The sequence below is a fragment of the Crocodylus porosus genome, unplaced genomic scaffold (assembly GCF_001723895.1).
Source record: "Crocodylus porosus isolate Cpor-Errol unplaced genomic scaffold, CroPor_comp1, whole genome shotgun sequence".
Lineage (NCBI taxonomy): Eukaryota > Metazoa > Chordata > Crocodylia > Crocodylidae > Crocodylus > Crocodylus porosus.
Genome location: NW_017728906.1, coordinates 4,313,820 through 4,326,181, shown reverse-complemented (window position 1 = coordinate 4,326,181; position 12,362 = coordinate 4,313,820). Strand labels below are relative to the sequence as shown.

The 12,362-nt window shown below is 40.0% G+C and overlaps 1 protein-coding gene across 5 annotated transcripts in view; it reads left to right on the top strand.

Moving 5' to 3' along the window:
• BBX (BBX, HMG-box containing) overlaps nt 1–12,362 on the top strand; it is a 182,074-nt gene that overhangs the window by 1,723 nt on the left and 167,989 nt on the right. For 2 of the 5 annotated variants that reach the window (XM_019528623.1, XM_019528620.1), the window contains exon 1: nt 1,635–1,709. The gene's annotated coding sequence lies outside the window, so the exon portion shown is untranslated. Of the gene's footprint in view, nt 1–317; nt 359–620; nt 703–1,634; nt 1,710–12,362 lie in introns of those variants that run through there. The other 3 variants (XM_019528625.1, XM_019528626.1, XM_019528624.1) reach the window with 3 other exon arrangements.

Sequence of the window (12,362 nt, the reverse complement as noted above, 5' to 3'; positions counted from 1 at the left end):
GTGTGTGTGTGTGAGGAGTCTCTGTGTGTCTCTGTGCACATAGAACTAGGTGTGTGTGTGTGCTAGGAGTGTGTGAGCACACACACAACTATACATGCACAGAGCTAGGAGTGTGTGTGTGTGAGTATACACAAGCACACAAGGAGCCAGAGGTAGGAGTGTGTGTGTGTGTGCTCGCTAGGAGTCCGTGTGAGTGTGTGGGTGTGCGTGTGCTCTCCTCCTCCCCTGTACAAGAAGGGGGAAGAAAATGCCCGGCGCCGTGGCCTCCCCCGGCCCGGCTCGGCCCCGCCTGCCGCCGTGCGCGGCCTGAGCCACTTGTGTTCACGCGGGGACCTCCCGCTCGCAAAGTTTGGGCGAGGTGAGCGGGGGCCGCGGGGGAAGGGAAGGGGTCCCCCCGGGGGGCGCCCGGCCTGGGGCTCCGAAACCATTGCCCGTACTGCTGGTGACACGTCCAAGTGCCGGGCACGGGGGCGCAGGGCTCCATGTGGCTCTTCCCGGCGGCGGCGGCGGCGGCAGCAGCGGGATCATCGCCCGGGCCCGCGGGGAGGAGGAGGGGAGCAGCAGCAGCAGCAGCAGTAGGGAGGTGTTTTCTGCCAGTCTGATTCAGCCGGGGGTAGGGGGCATCTCCCCTCGCCACCCCTCCGTGCTCCTGCCTGCCTTGCCTGCCCCAAAGGTGTTGTGCAGACTTTTCCCCCTGGGAGGGTGAGATTTATGCATTGCATTATTGCTCTTCTCCTCCCCCCTCTAAGCAAGATGGACTCTCTTCTCTCTCTCTTCTCTCTCTCTCTTCTCTCTCCCCCTCTCCCTGTGTCTTGTCAGCCTTTAAGATCGACATTTTGTAACTAAGATGCAAACTTGATGGTGACCAAGGGCGGGGGGGAAGCAGGCAGGCGAAACCTCGGGTCCTCTCCAGCCTTTCTCCATATTTAATACCTTTCTTTTCACCCCACCCCAGAACCCAGATTCCGGTGGCTCTACATGCACTTCGCACAGGGTGGAGTGGGGGGGAGGGCAGTGGTTTGCAAAGGCTTTTCCCCATGCACTGGATTAGGGGCTTTCTCATCTCCGTGTGGATTGCGATGGTGGAGGGGTTTGTTTTGCCATTTCAGGACTCTTAGCAGCTCGGAGCTGTGAAAGGGGGAATGGGCATTACCTGAAACTGTGTTACAACGTTGCAACCTCTCTCTATCTCCTACCTGCAATGTGGGCTTGCTGTTTTATTCTGATTATTGTTATTATAATGTATTTAGGCTGGGGATCAATCGATTCCCTCGTGGAAGTTGCGGGGCTGGATTGTTATTTATTTCTGCGTGCAGATGGTGATCAACTTTGTGCGTTTTATTTTGCTGTGTTGTATGTATCATGGAGAGAGAGAGGGAGAGAGAAAAAATAACCCACCCTGCTGATGCACACTCAGATGATTTGTTCCATTTGCCCAGTCCCAATGTCCTTTAAAGACACGGTGCATCTTTTGTTCGCTGCTTGCCACTGTCAGCCCGTTTTAACATGAACTAGGAGGGCGGTAAGGGGGAGGCAAGTTTTAAGTTTTGGGAGGTCTCCTCTTGTTGGCGGGGAGAGTTGCAATATTGTAAAATCATGATGTGCTGATGCTGTGCCTTTATTTGATACTTTATAGGTCACTATCACATGACAAAGGCTTCGAGACAGCTTCATCTTCCTCTGTCTGTAATTTCCATTTGCCTTTCTGGGTAAGTATGTAAACTGTACACACAAGAACAAGAGCATAATTGCTGTTAATACGATACAGGTTCTCTTGCTGCTCCTTTTCACTGAGCAGATGCTTGCTCAGGCTTTAGCACTTCAGGAAACATGTCTTGTCATGGGTGCTCCAAGTCTTGACCAGACTACACAGAAAGTTTGTGTTGAGCTTTTGAAAGGGGTGGGTTTTATTAGCAGGATTAGTTGAAGGCTTTGGATGGTGAAGACTCATTAGCTCATGATTTAAAACGAAGTTCTGGATTTTTAGGGGAAATTGGTTGAACTGTGGCTAAAGTTTTAAAACCTGTGCAGTCATGATCTCAGTATGGGAAGTGCAACATTGTCCATTCAAAGACTTCCTGAACGCATAACTCCTTGTAAAACATTCAACTAGGTATAAGGTGCAGAAGAATGATTTAGAATGAATATATACAGATAGGATTATGATGATTATTCAGAAATCCTAAGGGGTCAGGAGAAAGTTATTTGAGCTGTAGTGCTACAAGAAGAGGAGTTAACTCAGCCTTAACCTGCAAAACTCTCTTGCCTGGTAATTCTTGCTTTTTCTGTGTTACTGATTGTCTTCCTGGCATTTGATAATACAAGATGCTATTAAATTTGAAAGACAAGTCTTAGTGGCTAAATTGACACAATGTCCAAAGTATTTTTGAAGGCATGAGCATTTTTGCATTTCCTTGTTTTGGTTTCTAAACCAAAGTAAAGTGATCATTTCAATCAGATCTGGTGTAGGTGGCCAGAACTTGAGTGGTTTTAAGTGCATTTGATCCTAGTGACATCCATCTGAATTTGGCCCCCAAGTGATGGAAAATAAAGTAGTATTGTTTGTGGTGTGTTGATATTTTATATATACTTAAAAGTTTTGAAGTGAGCTTAGGTTTCATAAAAGAGCATAATTAGTAATATCACCTTGGTCTTTGTCAGCCTCTAACAGATACAGGATAGGTGATGGTCCCAGACAGGACAGCGCAGATATTTTGGTGCAATGTTATGAAAGGGCAGTAGCTGCATTACTAGTCTGTACGTTGGGAAAACATCTGTGAGGACTCAGGGTTTGGGGAAATGGATTTTGTCTCTTCACCGATTCCTATAGAGATTATCACCTGAATTCCAATTATTCAGGTTTTTCACTGAGTAGGTTATATGTGTGTAGATGTGCGAGTTGTACGTTAACTGTAGAGTCAAAAATCAACTGAATGCAACACAAACTTCTTAAAATAATTCATTACAGGACAGTTGAATTGGAAAATGCCCTTTTCAGAAATTGCTACTTGGGTTTTAAAATCTTGACGAGTTTAATTCCATGTCATGGATGCAACAGTTTTTACCAAGTGAAAAAATTCGAAAGCTCCCCAGTGGGATTCTGACTGTTGATCAGAGCTAAAACAAGCATTTGATTTATGTATGTTGCTGAGATTTGAAGTCAAACTATGTGCAGTGGGGGATAAAGGTCTGAGGAAGAGCTTTGAGACCTAGCTTCTTAGTTTCCTCTTTAATCGTCTCAGAAACTTAAATGATGGAGCTGTATGGATACCTAGAATTCTGTTTGCTGGGCTGATCGGATATTCCTCATGCATCTTTGCAATGAATGGACACTTTAGTTCTACACACAATCTTAGTACCAATGTAAATGTGGCCCTATGTAGTGTTGAAATGTAATTTACAAATTACGAAGGAAAAAAGGGGGTGAAATCTATTTAAGAGAAGGGAGTAATGGAAGCTGTAAAGGAAATTTTTTTTTTGAAACTGAAAAAGTAATATAAAAATGTGTCTATATGAGGGCAGAATAGAAATTTCCTTGAGTTTGGTTATGACTAGATACTTTCATTTAGTTTGGGGATAAAACTTTTGATAAAAGTTAAGAATTCTTTTTTTTTTTTTAAGTCACATGGTTTCAGGAGAAATAGTCACTATCTAATTTAATTTTAAAACGAGTAGAGTAACATTACCTTCTCATAAATCTCTGTATTGTGAGAGGTTCAGATTCTGATCTCAGTTTCACAGTAACTACAATAACCCATTTAAAAGTGTGGGGTAGCAGGGAGCAGTGTTCCCTGAGATCCACCTGTGATTGACTTTCAGCAAATTACAGAAACTGTCCCGTCAGCTCAGAGTTCAGCCTGTCATCATGTACATGATTTATCCTAGTTGCTGCTGCAAAATACTGAATACAGTTTCAAGTAAACACACATTCAGAAAACAGGATTCTTCCTGGTGTTTTGATTAGCTGAAAATGTTTTACTGAATTTCCAGTTAATGCCTTGCAAACCTAAGGCCTGTGCTGTAAATCTGTTGCCAGCAAAACTTCCATTGACTTCAGTGGAAGTTATATTGAGGAAAGGACTGCAGGACTGAGTCCAAGCCAGCAGATGACATAAGCTCAGGCATAACTTTAAGACCAACCAGTACCATTAAAGTCACTAATATTAATATAACTGTTCCCATGTTTAAAGCTGTACCTGGAGTTAGGTGATCTGTCGATCAGGACTATATACTGTATATACAGAAGCCCCGAAACATCCACATTAAAGTGGAAAGACAAGCATGTTGCATGTAGCTCACAACATAATATAGGGAAGAGAGTTTGCATGGGGAGGAAGGCCTTGCTCTCCTGTAATGTGTAAGAGTGGGATGTGTACGCACAAAGTAAACTGGACTTCTGCTTTACTTTTTGCGATCTTGCTATGCAGAGTGTTATGTTCATTTCTGTGCATGAATCAGTTTGCCCAGCAATGAACTTTGTGTATCTCTGTGGTGAACCCTGGGCATTTCTTTAATAGCATGTGGCATCTATAATGTGAAGGACTTTATGTACATTCAGATTGAAAGAGTTAAGGCTAGGTGGGTTCTGGAAAAAATCTGGTCTCCATTTTCACCTTTGCCACAGATAGGTAGTACTTCCACCATAGACAGACTGTGTAACCTACAACAAGTGATATAGGCCAGTGAGTTTCGAAAGTGACCACTGATTTTGGCTAACATGATTTTTTTGGGGTGTCCTGTCCTAGGCTGAATTCCCTATTTAAAATCAAAGGGGTGCTCAGGTTGTGTGAACAAGAATTGGAGGATGCTTCTGAAAATGGAGGCTTACAATGTCCCCACACTTTACTTCTCTGTCTGCAAATGGGGCTCATAGTATTGTGCTACATGCAGGGGAGTTTTGAGATTAAAATTTTTCATGTTATTACAGGGATACTACAGTGATGCTGGCAATATAAGTAACTGGGTGGATAGGATCAAACTCCATGGACCACATGTTTTACATGGCAATTTTCTTACAGAATTTACTGTGTTTCATAGTTACACCTGTTGTATTTGCCTACTGTAAACTTAATCTATATTTCATTTCTTGCTTAACTTCCCATTTAGCTTGGTTTAAGTAATTTAATTGTATGTATTAAAACACCTCAAGAAAGTAAATACAAACAAATCAACTTTCTTTCCTACATGATATAATCTCTTTATTTATCCTGTTCTGTACCATAATTGTTTGGTTTTTTTTCAATTCCTTTGGTTTGTCAAAAACCTTTTTATTTTTCTATTGCATGTCAAGATATTATTAGTTTTGGCTCTTAAGTTTTAGGGCATTTATAATAAGCAGTAATTATCTGATAGCAGTTTCAGAAGCCTAGTTGATGCTCTCAGTTTTATTGCTACTGGATGTCTGTCAGTCTCCCAAGAAAGATTGCTGCAGCTGACACGTTTCTTGATAGTCTCAGAAGAGGCTAAGGACTGAATGAGCAAAAAGATTAAACTAATTTGGGGAATGAACCACCAAGTAACTGCTGAACCACAGTGTGGGCAAACTTGTACTGTTGTTCTTTCTGTGAATAAGAATACTTAACTTAGCAGATAGAGGCCCTGATCTAGAAAGCACTCAACTATTAGCAAAGTCTTGTTCAGCAAAGAGTGTCAGCTTCATTGAAGTCATAAATCATAATGGTGGGCAAATATTATTAACTTTTGAGATTTAGGGAAGATGCAGTACAGAGAAGTGAAGGTCTCTAGGCAGGTCTGCAATAGCATACACTGAAAAAGAACCTACCCTTGATGCGCGGTTGAATATCCTTTCCCTAGAGCAGTGGTTCTCAGCTGGGGTTTCTTGAGCTTCCCTCAAGGGTGCAGCGATGCAGACACTGCTGCCACAGCAGCTGCCAGGTAAAAGTGCCCTACGCGCAGTCCCGCATTAGGAGATTGATCAGCCTACAGCAGGCAGGAGCTGAGTGGCTGTATTACCTCTGGTCTGGCTTCTTCCACGCTTGTCCTGGAAACAGAGGCACATGGCACAGTTCCAGTTCTGGGAGGAGCATAAAGGAGGATGGTCTGCTGCAGTATCGTGTACACGTCACAGACCTTCCCAGGGTGGCTCTGTAGCAGGTGTGTAAGGCTATTTTATTTGGAGGCAGTAACATTTGATTGAGAATCACTGAAGTGAGCTGAGGCAGTGCCAACAGTGGTTCTTAACTGGGAGTGCTGCCATGTTCAGAAAAGTGGTAGAGGGATTCCTCGACCCTGTAAAGGTTGGGAAACTCTAACCAACAATGTGCTAAGTCTTGGTGCAGCAAAGTACTTACACAGGTGAATAACTGAAGCGAGCAGTCTATTAACAACCTTGGAAATATTCATACACTTAGCTGGACACCTGCTAGAGTGTCTTGCTCAGTCAAGAATTTTAGTTTGAGACTCCAGCTATGCCAAACTGACATCTTGAGCTGATATTCGGTTTACTCAACGTTGATAGCTTTAAAAATCAAAACCAGAAAAAAGCATTAGTTTTTAACTAATATTCAATCACTAGTTTTTTCTTAAAGTCAGCTTTATCTACATCAGCTTCTAAAATACCCAATAAGCTCTTATCTTTGTCTTTGCCGTTATGTATTGGTATTAAAAATTTTGCTTATGTTTCAAATCCATGCATCAGTTTTAGAAATAAGATCTTGGCTTGCAGGTCTGAAGTAGCAGAAGAATAAAAATAGTCTGCAAAATTAGTCCTTTACAGTTAAATGATTTAAGTATTTCTCTGTCATTTAAATTGAGTATTAATTTTGTTATCAAGCAGATCAGCAGAAGCAGTTATTTCATCTATATGATAAATAAAGGTGACATCAATGTGAACTTTTACTACAGAGCTTAGTAAACATACTTCATCCTTTCAGATATTCAGATTTGCCCATTCCTGTTTTGTTACTGAGGATAGGCGTTGGCTTTGATTGAAAATAAAAGTTCTATTTGAGGAGGACAGCATATTCTATTCCAATGAGTGAGTGTAGATGTAACTGTACTGTTTTTACCATAATGGCAGTATTTTATTATTTTTAATATTTATAAACTCAATTACATAAGAGAGAAATCAACAAAGAAAAAAGCAAGCTTTTGACAAACTTCCCAGTGCTTCTGTTTTCTACTTCGTAGCGCAAGGATGAATAATGAAAAAGCAAGTGGATATGGGTTTTTATATGAATGGGACACTTCAGCATCATGACATGTGCCCTATACACGTCTTTTCATACTTGCCTGAAAGAAAGTTAACAAAACAGAAGCCCTCAGTTATATGCAGGAGACAGAAAGGTAGCTAAATTTTATGAGTAGATGCCAAATAAGAGTTGTTTTGAAAAGAAAGAATTTTATTATAAGTGGCCTTCCACACATATTTTGACAGATTTTTATAAATGGTCTAGCTTCACACACAAGCTGAAATCACTTGCAGATATTAAGTACCACTCTGTTGGTAGGGGCCTCAATCAGCAGAAGCATATATTTCAGTAGGTTTCCATAGGATTGAAGAGATCAATTCCGATTTAAGAGACCAAGTATGTCTGTCTTTGTCATACAGTTTAACAGGTTTTCTCTATTTGATATGCCGTTGAATTGGCAGGTATATACGTCCAAGTGCCTCTTCATTTATCTAATATATGTCTTTAAGTATCTGTTTACCTAATATAATGTACACGTGTGTGTGTGTGTATGTATGGGATTCTACACTCAGTTATGCTGTTAGAACAAATCCATGTGCTGTTACGCAGTTACTTTGTGTATTCACAAACATGACTGAACACTTCCCTTTCAACTACACTGACTGATCAAGTATGCGCATAAGAGCTTGACCCTGTACCCACTGAATTCAAAGGGCTGCCATGGTATCATGATGAGGCCCTAAAATAAGAGGGCATGATCCTGTTTTTCCTAATGGCAATGATATCAGGCTCATACCAAGATACAAATGAAGAGAGGTTATGCAAGGTGCCAGTGCCTAGTAGATGGGTACTCCTGTACTCCTGTTGGGTTGATGTTTTTAAACTGGTAACTTTTAGTTGCCACAATATCGTATTTTACAGGACCATTTAGCATATGCCTTGGCATTGGTTTTGTTCTTTATTTGTATGTCCCATGCAATCAAGAATTGCCTAGTGAGAGCTTTTCAGACTAGGTGATACATATCACATGATAATAGGTACAATTACTTCTTGCCATGGACTAACCTGTCTTCCTTTTTTACTTTGGTGTTCTTCTTATGCAGCAAATAATCTTGGATGTGTGAGAGAGAATGGGCTATTTTGTGGTTTTCTAAGCAGTGTTTAGGAGAGTGTCATCATAGACCTGAATGTGGAATAGAGGAAAAGCAGTGGTGCTATATCTCCTCTCATGCCAAGGTAAATCTGTAGTAACTCCATCTAAGTCACTGGAGCTAGAGTAAGGTCACAGTCCAAAACTAGATGGCTAAAGCCTCAGGTGGAAGTCAGTCCATGCTTTTTTTGCCAGGTTGATGAAAAAGACATTGGGTGAATTTTCTTCCATATTTTTTTTCCATAAATAAATGAATTTTCTTTGTTCCTGTGAGCAACAGCAGTGAAATATATAACAGTACTTTTTTCCTAGAGAAAGGGTGAAAAGTTGGAAAATAAAGGTGCATTGTCTTGCATCTTAATTAAGAGCAGCAGGGGCCTGATCCTGCAATTGTATCCAGGCAGCTGGATTCCTGAACCTGTGCAGAAGCTCTGTGATTTCAGTGGGACATCCAGTTGCAGAATAGCATCCCTTTGATTGTTAGAAATCTCTGTTTCTTCTCAGTGAAAAGCAGCACATCCATCAGTTTTGCATTATTATAATGTGTTAATATCCGGAAGGCGCAATAAACATGACAGGACCATTGGGCTATGTGTTGCACAAACACAAAGTAGAATAGAATCCTGTCCCAGAGAGTTGAAAGTTTAAGATGACAAGCAGGGTAGGAAGGCTAGGGATGGGGAGATGATTGAAGTATACGGAATAGCACTATATAGAATAATGAGATAGCACTGGAGAAGGTAAGAAGCCACTGATGTGTCCTTTTTTGTAACAGAGCCTATAATTTGTTGAAGCAAAGTACATTTTAATTTTTCCTTGATCATTACAGATGGGGACAGACATTCATATGGTATCTCCTTTATAACTTCACTAGTCTAAGTGCCATCTTAGCAGGCAGGTATGAATGAGAGAAAATGTACTTCTGACATTTTGTGTTTGGGGTTGGATGCCTATAAAGAAATAATGGAAAGGTCTGCCCTTTTGATTTTTTGTTTGTCTTTGTGGACATATGCAGTTCAGAGCAAGATATGTTTTCACTATCTTAAATATGTTGCATGGCCAAGCTACGGAAGTGTTGGTGAAAATGAAATCAGGAGTGAAATTACACACCTGGGGAAAGACAAGCATGTCACACCCCCTCCCTGAAAGATCCACTTGTAGCGTTTCCCTCGCTACAAGTGGTTTCTTCATGCCTAAGTCTTCTGTTAAATAGGACTGGCCTGTGCGGTGTTGACAACCACATGCGTTGCTCAAATCAGGCTGGTCAGTGGGCGCTTCGTCTGTCTTCTGTCTCAGGCTTGCAAGAACAGAGCATGACACAACCCTAAAATGTTTTTTTATTTAAATACAACAACTTCCTAGATTTGGCTTGTTCACAATACTATTTCTCTATATTGTGTTGAACAACAGCCATAGAATATTCTTAATATATTTTGAAATAAGCATGACAAATTTCAGCATGATCCAGTAGCGATTATGAGGCTTGTGTACAAATTAATAAGAAAACTGAAACAGCATCATTCATTGCCAGCTGCGTTTGAAGTAACAGTGGTTTTATGGGGGGAAACTTAATGTTTGCAAAATGGATAGTGACAAACATGGTAGTGAAGTTGTTTGTGCAGTTAATTAATTCAAATGTGTTCTGTTGTACTGATAAAAACTCTTATTGCATAAGTAGTAAACAAAAGTTCCAAAATCATCCTATCTTGAATATTAGTTTAAATGAGGGAAGAGTAGTTTGTGAACTGTTGTAAGATGAGGAAGCATTACATTTTATTTATTGATATAAATCCTTAACCAGAGGACATAAAATATAAAAAGCTAAACGCGGGTCTTGGATGTACGTGTGCAATTCCCATTGACGTGAAAGGGCTGGATTTTTGTGCCGAAGGGGTAAATTTAGCCATAAGTATTTGATTACAAATTTTGTAATACACTAATATTTACTCACAGGCTGTTGGACTTGCTTGTTGTCAGATTACTTTAGTGCTTGAATTTTAATTAAAGTTACCTGTGATGTTTCAGTACACTGGGTGTTGTGTCAAAGCAACCGCAGAATGAGAGAGATGAGTTGTATAGGCAAGATGCCTGCTGTGGAAAGGCTAAGGCTAATTGCCATAAGGTTCTGGATACTTAGTTTCCATTCAAATGGATTGGGATTGGACATTCCAAGTCCTTTACCAATGTGTAACATCTCAGTCTAATTTTTTTACTCTTATATGCAGCTAGGTTATCTGTTCATAAGAGTGGGCCCCTCACTGGGGTAAAGAGCTGTATAACAGACTTTAAGGTTTGTCTCCTTTAAAATATTTCCAGGACTGCCTGATCTTTGGTCAGATGAAGAAGGCGTCTGTACAAAGGATGCCCACTGATTACGTTAAGTGGAATACCTTAAAAGAATTACCATGTGTTCCATTTCTACCTACCGTGTGGCTCTTGGGCCAGACTGCCAGAGGTAATCTGAAGCAAGTAGTTCAGAAGGCCAAACAGACAGTCCCTGAGAAGGAACTTCATCCACAAAATTGTGAGCAGCTCTGGCCAGTAGTTGGAAGGCTAACTCTGTGAACAACATTTCTCTCCCTGCTGGAACCATAGGGTAGAATTGTGGGGTGGTTGTGTCTCCTACAGGCAAATACAAACTAGGAGGCAACAAATAGATCACCTTGCCTTGTAACAGCTTATCAGGTGAGACTCTGTTTTACTGGTAGCTAGAGACAAGAAAGTACCTGTTAGCCACTGTTGCAAGTGCCATTCATGGACTCATTCAAAAACCTTCTCTCCCCCATGGGAGAACTTTCTGTTAGGTGTATTATTCCTCATACAACAGTAGCTTCCAAAGGAACTGACAGGGGAGGAAAAGGAGGATGGGCAGGTCCGGGGACATGACTTTTCACCTTCCACAAAGCAGTTCCTGCCTATGGTAATATGACTTTGGTAGTTCTGGGTAGGAAGAATTTATGTAAGTCAAAGTGATTTTAAACCAAGGATTCTAATCATAAGTCAAAAAGCAGAACACCTTACTTTTCATTAGCTGTTTTCATCTTGTTTTGTATTTGTGTAGTTTTTATTAATTTTCTTAAAGCAAAATGATTCTCCTTGGTTGGCAGGCATTTAAAATATGTTGATATATACAGCCCTTACAGTAAATATGACACTTCTTTTTGCATATGCTATATCTATGCACATTTATTTACTTATTTATATAAGTAATTTAATTACTTATATAACTTAACATACATTTATTTAAATTCTCCATTTTTACTTCTAATTTTGTTTAAAATAGTGTAAATTATTTTTTTCTGGTTTGCTAGGTGGGTATTAATTTTTAGTTGTGGTTTGTGTTAAGCTCTGCTTAGATGGAAATTGGAATGAAAAATGCACAAGAAGTGATTTAAACTTGTTTCTTAGTTAAATAAAACCATCTTATCTATTCTGGATACATAAGAAAAGGTTTTCCTGGACATGGTTCTCATTGAAAACTGATTTATTAAACAAAAGTACTGTCTGTAATGAGGGCATCAAAGTGATTGTTTTTGGTTAACATGTCTCTTAGGATTTTAGAATTAGTAGATCACATCCTTTCATACTTAGTTTTTTCTTGATTGGAAGAGGAAAACAAACTTCCCTGGGTTTTTTTCAACTTCTAATTAGTTTCTCATCCTGGAATGAACTTGCCATTGAACTGAACTAGTTGAATAAACTGAAATGAAGGACAAATTCTCATTGCACTTGGAGAAGAGGCTTCTGCTGTCAATTGCTGGTTTAGCACTTGCATAGATGCCAGTTCCAGGGGCTTTCACAGTGACTGCCAATGGTTTCTTTAGTATTGAGTAACAAATATTGGTGCCTGTTATTATATTTCAATTATTGGAATAGATTAAAATAATTTTAGAACTTTATACACATTTGTAATTGTTTTACATTTAATTATAAAAAGGTTTATTTTGAAAAAGAAAAAATGTCTTTAAAACAAATGTAAAAATAATTTTAAAATGTCATTTAAAAAAAAATCATGTCAATCACCAAGTTACACTGTGCTTGCTTGTAGCACTGGATGCGCT